Genomic DNA, 18,855 nt, shown 5'->3' on the forward strand with positions numbered 1-18,855 from the left:
ATTCCTCTCCTTTTTTCATTTATAACATCGTAGTCTAGAAAAGTCCACGGAGATGATCCACTTAATTTTTATTTTACTTTATTTATTTTTTTAAGTTAACATATGGTAAAATTGACTTTTTGGTGTACAGTTCTATGAATTTTAACACATATATAGGTTTTGTTTAACTACTACCAAAATTAGGTTTCTGTCAGTTCTATTTTCCCAAAAGACTCCCTGAGTGCTGCCTCCTCACCTGCAACTGTGGGCAATCAGTGATCTGTTCTTAATTGCTATAGTTTTGTCTTCTACAGTGTCTTATAAATGGAGTCACACAATATGTTATCTTTTGGCACTGGCTTCTCTTACTCAGTGTAATACCTAGAGATTCATCCATGTTTTTATGTGTATCAATAATTCTTTTATTGTTAAGTAATATTTCATTGTATGGATGTACCATAGTTAATCCAGTCACCCTTAAAGAACATTTGTATTATTTCCTGTTTTTGGTGATTATGAATAGAGCTGCATTTTACTTTTTACTGTTTTTACCTCTTTTAATTTACCTCTATATTTAAAGTGGGTTTCTTGTGCTATATATAGCTGGGTCTTGTTTTTTAATCCATTCTGATGATCTCTGTCTTTTAATTGGTGTGTTTAGGCCATTTATATTTAATATAATTATCTATATGGTTAGATTTAGGGCTACTATTTTTTATTCGGTGTCTTTTCTCTTTTTTGTCATTGTTCCTTTATTCTTTATTTTCTTCTTTTAGGTTATTTGAACACGTTTTAGTATTCCATTATATATATATGTTTTCACAGCCTACTTAGAATTAATATTTTACCACTTCGTATTTTACCAGAGGAATGAAGAGACCTTATCACCATATAGGTCCCTTTAACCCCCTTACTTTATGTTGTAGTTGTCATATTGATGAATTTAATACATAGAAAATCCCATGAGACAGTGTTAAATTTTTTTCCTTTAACTATCATATTTATTTTAAAGATCTTTCAAGAGAATAGTATTTCCCCCCAAATATTCCCAGATTATTCTTTAATTTTGTAGATAAGGTAGATGAAGCTTCTGAAATGTTTGACGACTTGCCCAAAGTCACAGTTGTAAGTAGTAGCTAAATCGAGAACCAAGATTTTCAAACCTTTGAGCCAATATTTCCTTTTCTTTCTTTTCCATTTGATTACATGAATGAGATCTTTTCTGTTACTTTTGTTGCACTCCATTCAAAATTGCCCTTGTGGCTGCTAATGGAAAACGTGTTCAGAGGATTCTTCACTGCAGCGTGGCAGGAAGTATTAAAATCCCAGTTCATAGCTTTCACCCACAAGATGTTGATAATGTAACCATGCATTTGTCTCTCCCTTGTCTATTTAACTGAGAGGCTTTGAGATTGATTCAGTTCTGTTTATGTTGCCAGTGTTCCTGGAATTGAAAATATTTTAAAAAATTTCTACTTAGGTCTTTAATCTTTTGTTTTGACTTTGAAGTTGGATATTCTTTGATCTGTTGTCTAGGAGTAGGGTTTTTGCCTTAATTTGTTCATATAGTAACCTTTTGTGTGTTTACTTTGTGTACTGTATCATGATAATTTCGTAAAAATATTAGATTAGTATTTTTAGGCCCTTAAGGGTTAATGCCTTCTGAGAGGAAATATCATATATGTAGGCCCTCCGCCCCTCAACGGTTTCACTTTCTGTGGCTTCAGTTTCAACTATTGTCCAAAAATATTACATTGAAAATTCTAGAAAAGAACAATTCATAAGTTTTAAGTTGCATGCCATTCTCAGGAGCCTGATGAAATCTGATACAGTACTTCCCCAAGTCCTGCCCCAGATGTGAATCATCTGTTTGTCCAGCATATCCATGCTGTATATGTTACCCACCTGTTAGTCACTTAGTAGGCATCTTGGTTATCCGATCAGTTATCAAGAGAGAGACCACTTTCAAATAACTGTCGTGACAGTATATTGTTATAATTGTTCTATTATTAGTTATTATTGTTAATCTCTTATTATGCCTAATTTATAAATTAAATTTTATCATAGGTATGTATGTATAGGAAAAAAATAGCATATATAGGATTCAGTACTATTTGCGGTTTCAGGCATCCACTGGGAATATTCCCCATGGATAGTAGTGTACTACTGTAATTGTTTTATTAAATAGCAGACTAAAAATTAAATATCCAAAAATGAGAGTTAAAATTTATCACTTTGGAAAACTATATGGGCATTCTAAAATATTTTTGACACTTGTCTTTTTGAATTACCTTCACAATTTTTGACACAATGAATGGGTACATTCACTATGTAATGGACATTTCATGTGTTAGATACTGTGCCCCATGCTAAGGGTGATATGATAGTAAAGGTAGGGGAAAAAGAAACAGATATGAATCTTTGCCTTCAAAGAGTTTAAATTTTGGTAAGCAAATAAAGAGATCAACCATTAAAGAAGGCGTGTTCTTTTGCGCGCGCGCGCTCTCTCTCTCTCTTTCTATGTATATATGTACATATGTACATATGTATGTATGATGCGCGCGCGCGCTCTCTATGTATATACGTACATATGTATGTATGTATAATTACTCAGACAATTACCCTATCTTTAAGAAACAAAGTTTGGTGGTAGAGATAAATACAGAAATATTATTGGATTGAAGATATTGAGTGTGACAGAAGATAAGAGACCATGAGACTTTAGAGAAAGAGGCAATTATTTTTTACTGGTGAGATTACTTCATTAAAAATAATTTATTTGAAATGAACTTTGAAGAAAGCTAGCATGTAATTATGTAGTATGGGAAGGATTAAGCCCATTCTATTCATTCATTCATTCATTCAATGGAATTTATTGACTGCTGTTAGCTCTAAGGTTTCCCTGTGAACTATTGTAACAAATAGGAATTAATCAAGCATTTGTGGGGACTTCTATATAACTTATTTTGACTGGAGTATAGAATATGAGTGGGTATGTGTTTGTGTGTATGTATAAGAGAGAGTTATTGCTAGTGATAAAGCTGTGGAAATAGATTGGGGTTAAGGGCTTTGAACACCAGGCTAGTTAGGTGATACCATAGGGCCTCCAAGTTTCTGAGAGGTAATGGGCCATTATCAGAATTGCGCTTAAAGAAGTCAATTACCTGTGTATTAGGTTGGAGTAGATTGGGCAGACTAGAATTAGGAAATTATTGCAATAGCCCAGATGAGAGGTAATGGGAGTTTGAGGTGGTGAGGATGGATAAGGGGGAGATGATCATTAACCTATGTATTAGGTTGGAGTAGATTGGGCAGACTGGAATTAGGAAATTATTGCAATAGCTCAGATGAGAGGTAATGGGGGTTTGAGGTGGTGAGGATGGATAAGGGGGCGATGGTGGGTGAAGGAGCTTTGCTGTCCACAGGCTATACTCATGGTTGGGTGTGAAGACAAATGAAAAAAACAGAGTCAGAAATGTCTCAAATTTCAAATATGGATGACCAATAGATAGTAGTGGTTTTTAATAGAAACAGGAAAGTTATGAGAAAGAACTGTTTAGAGGAGAAATGATAGCTTTGAGCATGTAGAGTTTTTTATTTGTTTTGTTTTGTTTTTGAGGTCCTGATGGAAGGATGTTTAGCTGGGGATGATGTCCTTGGGAAGGGTGGGATTGTTGGTATAGGATCTGGTAGTTGAAGCTTGGAAAAAGGAGAGAAGAGATTAATTGATGGCTTTGGGAATGGCTACAGTAGGTGGTAGGAGGAAGAATAGAAGCTAGGGGACCAGAAATGAGAGATAAGAACACTTTGGGGCAACACTGGAACTAAGGGGGAAGAGATTTTCAAGAACGACATCATCTTTTATCTGTGAGAGTTAGTTATTACTACTGTTGTTGTTATGTACATATATTTGGAGATTGTAATGAGATCAATTCTTCCTTGCTGTAGCTCATAAACTACATATTTCTTCTCTAAAGAGAACTTGTGAAAAGTTTGGAGTATTGGCATCATCCTGGAAATAAATTTATTTTTTACTTTTAAGATTACTTTATAGTACAGTACTCACTTAGATAAATGTGTTTGGGTCAATGCTATAAATATTTTTCTTGAGGGCCCCCAGTTTAGTACCAAAAAAAGCTTATTTTTTATACGTTATTTTATTTTATTTTATTTTTTTAGGCGAGGCAACCCTTAGTTGACCTCACAGATTGCAAGGACCTTGTCAGCTTACAATCCCTTATTTTTTATTTAGTTTTTACGCCTACAGCACCTGGTCTTCCTAGGTGGTCTCCCATCCAAGTACTAACCGGGCTCGACCCTGCTTAGCTTCTGAGATCAGACAGGATTGGGCTTGTTCAGGGTGGCATGGCCGTAGACTTTTATACCTAATTTTAATTGTTAACTAATAGCATATTTTTTGAGTAAAACAAAAATTACTATCTAAGCTTTGAAACTGAAAATCCAAAGAAAAAATTAACATAAGGAAAATATTTTGTTATTGCAAACATGGACTTTCATTAAACTTATCAATAAGATAAAGATACAAAATACAGAATTTAAAAACCACTGTGACTTTCATAAGCTACTATAGAAGTTGATGTTGGGTTGTCATCTAGTCACAGTGATGTTTCCTTTTTTAAAACAACTTTCAGGTCAGTATCTTCTTGATTTTTCTTAAAGTACTTCTCCTCCAAAAAAAAGGGAACTGCCTCTGCCTCACTGTCCTTACCTTGATTCTTTCTTCCTCTCCCTCCCACATTCCCTGTGATCGCCTTGGTTTTTATTGCTGGCAATCTCTGTACTCTCTGCAGGGAACCTCTGTCTCTCTGCTCTGGCTCCAGTGGTGGCATTTCTGGCTCCCCACCTGAGTTTCAGCTGTACAGATCTTCCCTCTACACCTAGCCTGTGCACACATAGAAGTCATCAGCTATATTAGCTTAACTTGCAATTGGATTGTTGGAAGGCAACTCATTTTTTTATTGTCGTATTGATTTGGTATTACTCTTTTAAGGCCTGAGTACAGAAGCACACTAAACTAAGTTATTGTTTCAAGTTAAGCTTTTATAAATTAAAGAGATTTAGTTTGCATCTCTAAAGTAGATAGCAATAGGCTAATGGAGGGGAAATAAATCTTCAGAAACACATTCTCTACTTGCTTTTAAATTTGTATTCATGAATAGCCCTTCCTTAGAACAAACTGTATATAGTTTAAGACTGTATTATTCATTTTGAATGCAGTTTTGGTATGCTTTATGATAACTAGTGGGAGATTAAAAACTACTGAGAGAGATTGATGGAAACTTTAAAAAATATAGGAAGGTGCTGGGTACCTATAGGTAGCTGAGTAAATATCAATGAGTTGAATATTAGAAATTTTTTTAAGTCGGCTTTCTCCTAGGTTTGGTTTTGGTGTTTATGCCCTTCTTTTGTCTCTCTCTTTTTTGATGAGGAACATTTGTGTGGGTTCTATATTTTAGGAAACCTTATTAATATGCCATTTGAAACAGACATTGTTACTTTTAGTTTATGCTGTAAATTTGCAGAAGTCATAATGGAACTAGGTATAGGGCATATTATTTGAAGTAGAGGCAATAATTATTTCTTTTCCACTGATGTTTAAAATTTCTTCAAATTATTTAGAATTTCGATGGTCTTGCTGAAGGATACTAAATCTCCAGTGTTTCTTAGAAATACATGCAATTCCAAGAAGATAAAAAGATAAAAGCTATTTAATAAATGTACATCAAAAAGAGTAGTTCATATATCTACATGGTATAAAATTCATAAAGTTCAAAATGGCATTTACAAAAGTGTAAAGTAAGTTTCCTCCAATCCATGGCCCACACTAGTTCCCTGCTCTGAAGGTAAATAACCATTATTACTAGTTTCTTATGTTCCTTCCAGAGATCAAAATGTACCTTAAAATTAATTCTCTTATTGTTATAGTAAGTGTTGCCCTCCTAAATTTGGCAAAATCTAGTGCTATTTTTGCAACCTCTATTATAGCTTTACTTTGCAATTATGGTTGCAGTGTGAATTACATGTCAGCGCTGGAAATGTCTTGAAATAAGCTTATTGGCTCTGCACTTTTATGCTGTTGTTTTTAGAAACACAGGATTTTCTTTGTTTTAAGTGTGCCCTTTTGAAGTCAAAGAGCTTACAACTAATGAGGATATAAATGAAAAAACTTTTTTAGGAACAACGAGTAGTTTGAGTCTTTATTAATTTTGCAGTGGTAGGTTTTTAACTACTTCTTAAAAATTCTGTGCCTTGCAGTTGGTTTATGTGTCTTGTACATAATATGTGTTCTGTTCTCATGTAGGCATTTAGCCTCAAAATATTTTAAACTTGCCGGTTACAGAAGTAATTGATCCAGGCAGTTGAAAATATAAAGGAAGCAAGCCAGAAGAAGTGAAACACAATATAAAAGATATGGTTGTGAATATAGTTAGCTATGTATAGTGTCAGGTGGGTGCTAGACCAATTGGGGGGATGACTTTGTAAATGATGTAAATGTCTAACCCCTATACTGTATACCTGAAACGAAGATAAAATAATACCGAATGTTGACTATAATTGGAAAAAAAAAAGATTTGGTTAATTCTTGTGAACTTGGCATGTATAGTATTCCCTCCCTAATCTTTTGTGATTTTGTTTCTGTTAACTGTTGTGATAAAAGTAGTTTCTGTTGAGGAACTGAAAAAATCGAATTTTAAAAAATGTGGTTAGGAGATCGGAGTTTGAGTGAGCCCCTAAAAGTCTTTGTAAATATATATTTTTTGTATATTCACCAAAATAAAACAGTAAAGACAGCTCTCCAAAAAAAGAGCACATAAAAGATTTTTTAAAAAATGGTATAATGGATTCTGGGTTATTTCCTGTCTCCATTCCTTACTTGCTAGAAACTTTACATGGGATAGCTTGGAGATTTTTGTTTTTTTGAAATACATGTAAACTTTTGCTGTTTTGAAGGTAATATGCAAACCATGAGACACTTTGTGTGTGTGTGTGTGTGTGTGTGTGTGTGTGTGTGTGTGTGTGGCCAGTGCATTTCTAATCTTATGACTCAGAGCTCTTAACCTTTCTGATCCCCGTTTTGTATTTCCTTTGGGGTCTCACCACAGTCCCAGAGGTATGTAGTAGCTGGAAGCTGCTAAGATGGGAGAGGCTTTGTGTGAACTTTTCTCACTTACTGTTTGCCCTCACAGGTTAGGTATTTCTCATTTCCTCTCAACAGGAGGGTTATTATACTCCACTGAGTGATAATTAGCACATGGAAACTCAGGGTCCTCTGACTTGCCTCCTCAGTCCTTTATGTGTCCCTGTTCCTACAACTAAGTCTAAGGCAGCCTTTGCCTCAGCTTCTTTTATCTTCCCCAAGGCTTCCTTTCATAAATTTAAGTTTCTGCTCCGTTTTCTGCTTTATTTTCTTCTTCTCATTCTACCTTCAGGTTGCTGCTGCTTCTTTTTTTTTAACTCAAAATCTGTGTCTACTTGCAATTATCAGCAAGGTATTTAGGAATAAATCTTCATATAGTCCAGTTTCATATATATATTGTGATTAAAGGGAGATTTCTGCAATATTAGAAGAACTAATTTTTTCATCTTAAGATTCTTCTATGCCTTCTAAACTTTTTGCTTCTTTAGAAATAAGTAGCTTTATGACTATGTTAGATTTAGACCAGGAGTGTGGTTTATGTAGACATGGTGTACTAGCCAGAAGAAGTGACACCAGTTAGGATAAAAGTTGTTCTGCTCAGATGGACAACTGGCCATATTGTTGAAGGTATTGTATTTCACTGGATAGACAGCTCTAGGAGGATGGAACACTCTTTGCCTTACCAGGCAGCACATTCTCATCATTTCTTCCAGTTCATAGGGTCATGGATATCTCAGCCAGATGGCTATTAATCTGGAGTTGACAGTAGGAGCTGGTGGCTAGCTGACTTAACTCTCAGTGTCTTCCTTCAGTGATGATTTGAGAAAATGCTGTTAGCTAATGGGACACCAGACTGTTAGTAGATGGAACTAGATTGTAATTCTTTGGTTTGTTACCTGGGTGACTTTGGGGTATTTGCTTTGCTTTTTGTATTTTAGGATTATCTGTTAAATGGGAATAATAAGACATTTAACAATGTGCATGCTTCTGTAGATGAAGCTCACAACCTTTATTTGTGAAAACAGAACATTTACTAGACACCTATTTCCTACCAAATAATGATATTGAAGAAAAGTGATCTACAAAACATTATATGAATTTGAAGTTTTTAATCTACTGAACACCTTTTGTTAGTGACTGTGGGGAAGAAAAAAATTGTTCCCCAACATTGTTCTTTACTTTGAAGAGTGTGTGGTTTAGTAAAGAAGATAATACATGAAATGACTATAATAAGAGAATATATAAGCAAGTTCTAGAAAGTGTGGAAAATGAGTGCTCTAGGCTATGCTGTCTAGTATGTTAGCCATTAGCCACATTTAGCTATTAAGCATTGAAAGGTGACTAGTTCGGATTGAGGTGTGCTGTAAATACAAAATATACACTGGATTTTAGAGACTCAGTACAAGAAAAGAATGTAAGGTATCTAATAATTTTAAAATATTGATTACATGTTGAAGGTATAATATTTTGGATATATATTATTAAAGTAAATTTTACCCGTTTCCTTTTATTTTTTAAAAAATGTGGCTATTAAAAATTTTAAATTTCTATGTGGTTTGCATTATATTTCTATCAGACAGAACTGCTGTAAAAGTTCAAAGGAAATAAAGAAAGATGCAGACAGTTGTAGACAAGGAAAGTTTCATGGAGGAGCTGTTTCTGGAGGGAATGGGACAGATCTCTTATCCAGTATAGTCACAGAAAGATAGCAGGTCTGGTGGTAGCATTGTAAGTAAGAGCAAGAGCCCAAACTTGGAGTGTTTGTGAGCAGTAAGGAAATATTCTGGGTGTAGTAGAATGTTTGATTTGAGGCATAGTGGACAATTAGGATTTAAAGGGAGATGGGGTGACATTTTAGATGCTTTTGTTCTTGCACAGATTAGATGGTGAATACATATTCGTTGACTATGTTATAATGAGTAATTCAGGACTGATCCTTTAAAGAGGGGAAGTTAATAAAACTTTTTGGATCAATATATGACAAAGGTAGAGTTTTGAGATGATTCTGAGGATGTAGCTGTAATGATTAGAGGTGAGAGGCTGGAGATGGGGAGACCAATTCTGCTATGAAAGTTGATGAGTAAACTGGTGCTGGACTGGGATAGTGGCTGTAGGAACCAAAACAGATATGTTCCCTACCCTTATAGAGCTTAAATTCTTGTGAATGATACAGACTAGCAAACTTGTATTTCAAATATAGAGAGTACACAGTGCTGGGAAACACAGAGAAAGGGAGTCTAGCTAGCCTGCGGTGAGGATTGGAGGAGTTAGGTCAGAGAATGCTTCTAGAGGGAGGAGACATTCGTCACTGACCTTAAGGGATGTGTGAAACTCCCTTTAAGAATATCTATGACGAAAGGTTTAGAAAGTAAATCTTTTGGGGGAACAGGAGAAAGTGTCAGGAGAGAGAGAGCGCTGGTTGGTGAGTGAGGAGACCTGTCTCTGCTCCATTACTGTGGTCATGGAAAGTCATTTCTCCTCGCTGAGCTTCAGTTTCCTCATTTGTAAACTGTGGAGTAGAGGATGAGATCTTCAAGGTTTAGCCTTCTGATTTAACTTTGTTAGCTTGGTGTGTTTACCACAGTCATCTCCTGGTGAGTGCTTGCTATTCAGCAGCTCTTCGTTAGGGCCTGGGAAGGGAGAATGGGACCCACCACTGATGGTTGCGAGCCCCTGTTTCCCCAGCCTCACATTCTCTGGTTAGCCTTAAGCCAACAGAGCGGCTCATTCAGAGGAGAGAGGGATTGGTAATGGTGGGCTGACTTGGATCTGGAAATATGACAACCTGTGAGTGAGAGGTACAAGAAAGTGCTGTAGGCATTAAAAAAAAAAAAAAAAAGGTACAAGAAGAGGAGAGGTCATAGTTCTGTTGTAATGGGAATGATGGTACCTAAGTCAGGATCGGGGTGGGAATCCTGTTTGGGGAAGAAAGGTAATGAGTTCTCCTTTGGATTTTGTGGATGTGAGACAAATTGAGCATAGAAATCTCTAGTATTAGTTAGTGATTTAAACCAGAGCTCAGCTGAGAGGTCAGACTAGAAAGAGATCTGAGGGTCATTAGAATAGAGGTGATTTAACTTCGTCAGAATAAAAGCACTTTTTAAGAAGACAATAAGGAGAAAGAATAACTTAAGGCTCAAAAATTGGGCTTTGGGAGATGTCCATATTGCGAGAATGAGGGGGGAGGGAAGTGATTCCATAAATGCACCTTGGTAGAGGAAGGAGAAGAACTTAGAAAATAGTATGTCATAGGACCAAAAAAAAGTCTAAGAGGAAGGGATGACCCAGACTTCCAAGTGCCGGAAACTTGAGAGAGTGACCTGTTCAGAAGGTATCTGTCCCAGGTTGGGTCCTCAAGGAAGCAGATGCTAGGACAGAGTACAAAAGGGTTATTGTGGGGAAATACCTACAGAAAAAAAAAAAGAGACGGACTTGACAAAACTGGGAGTGCTGGAGCAAAGATGGCCTGTTAGAAGACTCTCAGGTTGGGGAGAAATGATATTACCACCTTGCTCAGTTATTGGCTGAGGTGGATCCTGAAGGTACACGAGCTGGAGGTGCTCAGCTAACCACAGTCCTTGAAGCTGGGCAGCACTTCCTTTCTTGAGGGATGTGAGTGGTACATCTCTGTGTCTGTCACAGAATTCTTTTGAAAAAGCAATTTCAAGAGCTTAATAGGGATAGAAGCCATATTAGAAGGACCATAAGGGAACAGAGTTGTCAGAAGATAGGGTAGCAGAGGGGTAAACCTCAGATTTGTGACCTTTATCATCACCTTGGGTGCATACTGTAGCTTTAGAGAAGAAGATACTCCTGCACAGGACTGCCTACTTTCTTTCTCTTCTATAGAGATCTCTCTCACATACTTGTTAAGTCTTAGTGAGTCCTTCCCTCAAAAAATCTCTATTTGAATTTTCAGAAACTGGACTGATGAGTTATGCCTGCTAGTTCTGGTGGTGTGTTAGTAACTAATGGAGGCATTGTTTTTTACTCTAAAAGTGATCTGAGTTAGAAATTCCAAGTAAACAAAAATTCTTTCCAGAAAGAATAAACTGGTAGTATAGTAAAATAAATTCAAAGTCACAGATCTAGATAAAGATGATGGAAACGAAAAAGAAAAAAAATGAAGATTCTTAAATGGAACGCATTTCACTAACATTTGTTGAACATCAGACACTCTCATCAGGTACTTTATTAGGTTTTGATGTTTATTGCACAGATAGATAAAATATAGACCCTCTCTTTAAGGAACTTACGAAGTAGTGGGAGAGAGAGACACATAGAAGCTTACTGGAGTTAAATCTTACAAATGATTTATCTTCTTAAAGACATTTGTCCAGCGTGAAGCTGGAATTAAGGAGGCTGTCCCAGATTGGGAGAGTTTGTTGCCCGTGGTGTGGTTTCTTCAAACGGCATGGCAAAGCATAGTTCTTCTTGGATGACTCAAGTGAGTCAGTTTACAGTCCTACAATGATCTCTTCATATTTTGTAATTTTATTGGTGCTTTCTAGCTGGAACTCCCAGACATATCTAATTTTTTAATTTTCCATAAATATAAAAGCTTCACTTTTTCTGATTATAAAGATAATACCTAGAATATTCAAACAACACATTAAAATAGAGAGGTAAAGGTAAAAGCTCCCAAAGTTCCACCACCAAAGGCAGATACAGTTAACTTTTCAGTGAATATCTTTCTATAATCTCTCTCTCCCTCCCCTTTTCTCTATTTCTCTCCCTTGTCCTCCACATCCACACATATGCATGCACACACGTGCATGTATAGACATATGTGCCCATTTATATAAATGGTATCATATCTCATATGCTTTTGTAACCTATTTTTTTTGCCATCTTAACCATTTTTCAAAAATTTAATTAAATTTATCGGGTAACTGGTTAATAATGTTTCAGGAATACAACTTTATAATAGAACATCTGTGTACTCCATTGTGTGCTCACCACCCAAAGTCTATTCTCCTTTCGTCATCATATATTTGACCCCCTTGTTCTCTCTCCTCCTCTTCACCTCTGGTAACCAACATTCTGTTGTCTGCGTCTATGAGTTTGTTTTGTTTGTTCATTTGTTACCTTTTGTTTTATATCCCACATATGAGTGAAATCATATAGTTCTTGTTTTTTTTTTTGTCTGACTTATTTCACTTAGCATGATACTCTTAAGATCTATCCATGTTGTTGCAAATAGCAATATTTCATCTTTTTTTTATGCTGAGTTGTATTCCATTGTATATATGTACCACCTCTTTATCCAGTCATCGATTGAAGGACACTTTGGTTGTTTCCTTGTTTTGGCTATTATGAATAATGCTGCAATGAACACAGGGGTACATATATCTTTACGAATAAGTGTTTTAAAATTTTGAGGGTAGATACCCAGAAGAAGGATTGCTGGGTCACATGGTAGTTCTATTTTTAATTTTTTGAGGAACTTCCATACTGTTTACCATAATGGCTGCACCAGTTTACATTCCCACCAGCAGTGTGTGAGGGTTTCTTTTCTCCCACAACCTCTCCAATACTTATTATTACTTGTCCTGTTGGTGACAGCCATTCTAACAGGTGTGATGGTATCTTATTGTGGTTTTGATTTGCATTTTCCTTATAGTTAGCGAAGTTGAGCATATATCTGTTGGCCATCTGTATGTCTTCCTTGGAAAATTGTTTATTCAGGTTCTCTGCCCATTTTTTAATTGGATTGTTTGTTTTTTTTGTTGTTGAGTTGTATGAGTTCTTTGTATATTTTGGATATCAGCCCCTTATTGAAGGTATTGTTTGCAAATATCTTTTCCTATTCTCTTGGTTGCCTTTTTGGGTAACCTGTTTTCTTAAACAGTGTGTTAGGGTCATCTTTCCATATCAATGCGCATAGATATAGACACCATCCTTTATAATGGCTATGAACTGTTTCACTGTGTTGATGTAAATATTTGAGATGTTTTGATGTTTTTATCCAGGGATGCTGCTAAATATCCTACAACACATAGGGCACCTCCCCTTGCTCCCCAAACAAAGAATTACCTGGCCCAAAATGTCAGTAGTGTCGGACAAAAGCTGCTCTATACTTTCTCCAGTGTTGGCGGTTGGCAATCTTTACTCCACTATATCTGCTCAAACACTGGGTATTATTACTCAGGCAAAAAGTAATAGCTCTTTTAATTTGCATTATTTTGATTACTAGTGAGGTTAAGCATCTTTTCCTATATTTATTAGTCGCTAATTTCTTCTGTAAATCTGTTCATGTCCATTGATTGCTTTTTCATTAAGTGTTCATCTTTTACTTAATAATTTCTAGGAGTAATTTGGACCTAATGACTTTGTTTACTTGTTTATAGTATCTTTTTTGAAAGGGAAATTTAGAAATTTTTATGTGGTCAAATTTGCCAATATTTTATGTTTGATTTATAAAGAGGACTGTTAATGAATTATCCAAAATAACTTACCAAAGGTGGTTCATTTAAAATGTAATCCAGTAGCATATACTATAGTTTAGTGGCATGTAATCTGTAGACAACACCACAACAGATGATTTTGAGTTAGATGTCTGTCTGTGTTAGCTTTACTAAGTTCTCCCTTAGCCCTATTTTGGTCACTGTGAAAGGTAAGGAATAAAAATATTAGGCAGGGTTTTCTCTCTCACTGAGCTGCAGTTAGGTACTTGAGATACCATTAGCATATGAAACAGACTTGGTTAAATGCTGAATAGGAGTTCAGTGGGCAGGGGGGGTCAGTGAAGGTTTCCTAGAGTTTATGAAGAATGACCCAGTCTTGAAGGATGTGACTAGGCAGAAGGGAATGTTTCCAGCACAGGGTATCATTGTGGGACAAACATTTAGGAGAGCTAGGTTCTCGTCCCTGCTTTGGTACTAATCAGTGTGTGACTAAGGCCAAGTCTCAGGCCCCAGTCATTTTATCTGCGAAATAAGGAAATAGGTGTAGGTTATTTCCTAAGATTGTTGTCATTATTAAAGTATTATGGTTTTACCATTTACTGAGAATTTTTGGAAAGAATTCATGCAGCATTTATTGAAAGCCTTCTGCATTCCGGATAGCATGCTAGGTGCTGTGGAAATGCAAGAATGGGTAAGACGGGCCTTTCTTTCAGAAATAGTCTTATGGGAGAGAAAAGTCACGTGTGGTAATGTAAAATAAGAGTGCTTGGGTAACAGTGGGGAAAGACCATCTTGATTTTGAGTGGTGAGGACTTCAGAAAGGGACGGCATTTGTGTTAGGTAGAAATAGAGATGGGGTGGTTGGAGCAAAGGCCTGGAGGAGGAAATGGGGCGGTATAGGGTTTGTTTGGAGTACAGTGAGTAAACTCGTTTGGCTAGATTTGTACAGTTGGTGCAGAGGGGTAGGAAAAAACAAAGCTAGGAAGGGAAAGTAGGGCTGGCCTGAGAGCTCATATTTACTTGGTTTTTACTTATGTAGGTTTTTGATGAATTTTAGACAATGGGATAAAGTGATATAAGCAGGACTTGAAGATTAATTTGCTAAGTGTCTGGAATGGTGATTTATTGCATTCCCACAGCACCCAGCGTGAGTCAGCGATGATTTTGAGATTTCTGAGGCTGAATATAATAAAGATAATATAAGAGAAAGCAAGCAAGACTTAAGCAGTGACAAGCAGAATGAAAGGATATTGTCAGGAAAGGGAAAATGACTCCATGTGGTAAGGGGCAGGACTTTTATTAAGACAATGCTCTTAAGGCAGGGCATAGCATGGGTAGGAAATTGGTCATTCTGGTTCATTGTTAGGAAGAGTTTTCTGGTAATTTGCCATCAGCTTGAAATTTTATAACTCAGACAGGAATTTTCATGTTTTAAAAAAAGATTGCCATTATGAATTATAATTCTATAATTGTGTCCGCTCAGATAAGCTTGTTGCAATAGAGATCTCCACCCCCCTTTTTTTCAGTGTTGAATTTTGCCCATTACGCACATCCTGTAAAGGGAAACTGTGTGAGACCAGGGGGATGCATTTCAGAGAACCTTTATAATCTTTACATCTTTGAAAGAGAGGAGGGTAAACATTACACAGTGTGTCAAAACACTGTTATTCGTTCATCATCCTTGATTTCATTTTCATGGCAGTTGGAGCAGAATGCTTAAAAAGGGTAAATGGCAAACCACTGAACAGGAACAGACTACGCGAGCAGGGCTCATGCAGTTAATTAGTCGTCTCGTCATCTATTAAGGAACTGGAGAGATGAATTTCTGGCATGGTTATGGATCTTTTATTGTAGTAATTAATAATAGTTTATTCTTCAAATCAGGTCAATGAGAGCGAAGTTGCTTAGCAATCATGTCAGTGCTAAAAGAATGGTCTTTGGAGGAACAGGCATTTGAAGTGGGTTAAATTCAACTTTTTCAAGAAACTTGCAAACACTCTGATTAGAGTGATTCAATGGCAGTGCTTTTACAAATCAAGAATGTATAGTTCTCTTTCCTCAGGATTGCTTTTGTCCTGACCTGCTTCCAACTTCCTCATCCGAAGAGGAGGCCAGTGTCTTGGAACAGTTTCCCCCAAATGTGGATGCTAAGAGATGGGGGATCCCAGAGAGGGAAAGCAAGATTTGTAGGCATGTGTAGTTCTTCACCACTGGATTTAACTTGGCTCTGCTAAATAGCTCCAGCCATCTTGTTGGGTCCTGGAGAACTGACTAGGTCGGGCTGGGGGAGCACCAGTTCATCACTGTACCTTAGCAACAAGAGTCACTTTTGTATAGGCAGGGTGACACGGAGTAGAAAGGGTACCAAAGCACGAGGTTTAGTCTAGTCTAGTTCTAGTCTCAGTTTTCACTACACATACAACTTTGTGATTTGGGACATATCTCCTAATCTCTGATTTCAGCCTCTTCATCTATAAAATAGCAATAATAGTTATTTCTCAGGGGCGAGACCAACTAATGGATAAAGTGAGTCTACTCTAAAGAGCATCAGCTGCTGTATAAGCTTACGGGGTGTTTACTTCTTATTACTAGTTTATATTCTGACCTTCGAGATTTTGGTTTCTGTATACATTTTACTTTCTCAGAAAAACTTGAGATGCTGTGTAAGCTTTTAAAAAATTGCTGATAAAATTTAAAAAGTTTTAAAGGTAGCACACAGTTTTTTTCTCTTTTCAGTTATCTGTTATTCAGTTTATTTTGTTTGAAGAAGACTTCTCTACTCTAGGCCTTACTAACAATGAAAAAAGCAGAATTTCTGATCTGAATTAAAGTTCTTTTGTTGAATTCATGAAACGAATTTGAGTTGGCAGTTAAGGATTGGACTTTAAAAAATTTTTTTAGAGACAAGTCCAACTTCTCATTTTGCAGGTAGTATACTGAGACTAAGTGAGTAAGTAGCAAAAATATTAAAATATCTAAAAAGAGAAAATGGCAAACCACTGAGCAGGAACAGACCACACGAGCAGGGCTGAGACTCAGGTATCCTTATTTCGAGTTCTTGTTACCAATGTGCTGCCGCCGTCACACTTTGCTTAACTAAATAAAGGTGGTTAAGAAAATCATCACTGAATTAAGCTATCCCTATATTTAACAAAAGTGCTGTTTAATTGTCCAAGGCTGAAGTCTAGAGTTCAAATCCAAATCTTCTTCAGTGTGATTAATGAATTGAACTAGGTACCTCACATTCAAAAAACGTTGTTTACTTCTGAGAACTAAAACCATAATGTTCCTTATTGCTAGAGAGTTTTGGTCCAGGGAACCTGAATTCTAGACTCAGTTCTGCTAAGTAACTTTAGATAAGAAAAACAAATTTAATCTCTTTGAGCCAGTACTCACTGTCTATAATATAGATGTAAAGGATAACAGTATGGTGTCCAGGGTCCCTGCCAGGACTTTAAGTTGGAGGATCTATGAGACCCAAAAGCAGAGAGAGGGGTGGGCATGGGAGAGATTGATGTCTGCTTTTTTACCTTGAGAATTTTGCATTAATCAGCTACTTTCTCATGTTATTCCCCTATCTGGAAAGCCTTCTGATTTTCGAAAACCCCTTTTCCTATCCAAAAGCTCTCCTTATTTTAAGGCCCAGGTTACTTTTTCATTTACTCTGTGATGTCAACTGTAGCACACACTAGTTCTCTTTTCTGAGCTCATTTATTGCCCTTATATCTCATTCATCCATTAATCATGGTATATTGCTGTAGAATATGTCCTTTTATTCTTAATCTCTAGGGGGTAGGTTAATGTAGAAGAAAAGGTATAGATTTTGAAGATAAGTAGATTTAGCTATGTGATCTTAGGCTAGCCACTTTAAAAAAATAGATATTTAGTTTCTTAAATAGGTAGTACATTTTTGACTAGGTAATTATTTTTTCAAAACAATAAAACAGTGAAAATCGTCTTCTACCCCTGGTCTAACATCAAACCAGTCTTTTCCTCACTGTTTTTAGTTTCTTATATATCTTCCCAGAGTTTCTTAATTTCTTCTTTTTTCTTCTTTTACATTAAAGATGGCGCACTATAAGTCAAGTACATTGCTTTTTTACTTAATTTGTCTTGGAGATATTTTCCTATCACTCCACATTGAACTTTCTCATTGTTCTTAACATTTTGTGGATGGACCACAACTTAATCAGTGGTTGGACTTAGGTAAGGTCCCAAATGATTTTAAAATTCGAATGACCTTTGAGCCTTATCTAAGAAATACGCTCTTTGTTTTTCTCTCAAACATTTATTTCGGTGGTGCATTACAATTTTAAGCACTTTACATTCTTAGAGTTAATCCTCACAAAACCTCTTTGGAGGTAGCTAATTACTCTATAGGTTTTAGTAGGTAGAGAAAGGAAATATCTTTTTAGGATTTTGCTGACTGTGGTGTAAGATTCTTCAGTAAAAGCTCCACCGTGCTCTTTTCATTGTGCTCCACTACTGGCAAATACAGGGTTTGCTTGAGAAACACAGCCCGCTTTGTAGGGGCTGATAAAAGTCTTCATTACTTCATTTATAACCATTTGTGAATTTACTTCCTTTCCTTTACTTACTTCCTTAAAACCAGTAGAGCATGTAGAAAAGGATCTCCACATAAATGAAGCTTTGAGAAACAAAACAAATATAGAAAGAAGATATGCAAATATTCTTTTTATAGATTCAATTTTTTTAATCTTAAAAAATCTTAACTGAAATAGTGTATGCAGAAAAAAGTGACTTGCTTAATAGAATTGTAAGTCTTCATTGAGAAGAATGTGACTCTTTAAGTGATTAAATGGGTAGGGCTGTGAAAAATAGGAAATATTTTAATCTCGGGATTTAACATTTAATAAGATTCACTGTTTAAGGAAGTACAACCTTAGCTATCTAATTTGACCTGTTTAGAATGCACAAAATGATAGGAATTTAAGTTTTATTTTTAAATTTTCATTTAATGTGAAACAAGATTAGTACTGAGATGGCCCAACTGCCAATTTAACTTCCTGAGTGTTAAAGTATGCACTTAGGTTTTCGCCAAGACCAATAACCCTTTATATATGGTATGCTACAAAATATTTCAACCATTTTGGTAACTCTTGAGATATTTTAGCTATTGATTTTTCTCATATTTATAAACTGGGCCCTTGATTTCTTTCTCTTTTTATATTTATGCTCTTTTATACCCGTGCCGAAAATAGCCTAGCATCATAGAATTTTAGAGATATTTGGGCACTTAGAGATTACTAATTAATATTTGATATATTTGTATATTAACTTGGCCCCTTC

The 18,855-nt window shown here is 36.1% G+C and overlaps 1 protein-coding gene and 1 pseudogene across 2 annotated transcripts in view; one reads left to right on the forward strand and one right to left on the reverse strand.

The window, feature by feature from the left end:
• Positions 1–18,855, forward strand: part of SWAP70 (switching B cell complex subunit SWAP70) — a 64,175-nt gene that overhangs the window by 1,270 nt on the left and 44,050 nt on the right. The gene's annotated exons all lie outside the window — the stretch shown is intronic.
• LOC112469585 lies at positions 4,238–4,356 on the reverse strand (annotated as a pseudogene).

This window comes from Pteropus alecto, unplaced genomic scaffold, assembly GCF_000325575.1.
Source record: "Pteropus alecto unplaced genomic scaffold, ASM32557v1 scaffold461, whole genome shotgun sequence".
Lineage (NCBI taxonomy): Eukaryota > Metazoa > Chordata > Mammalia > Chiroptera > Pteropodidae > Pteropus > Pteropus alecto.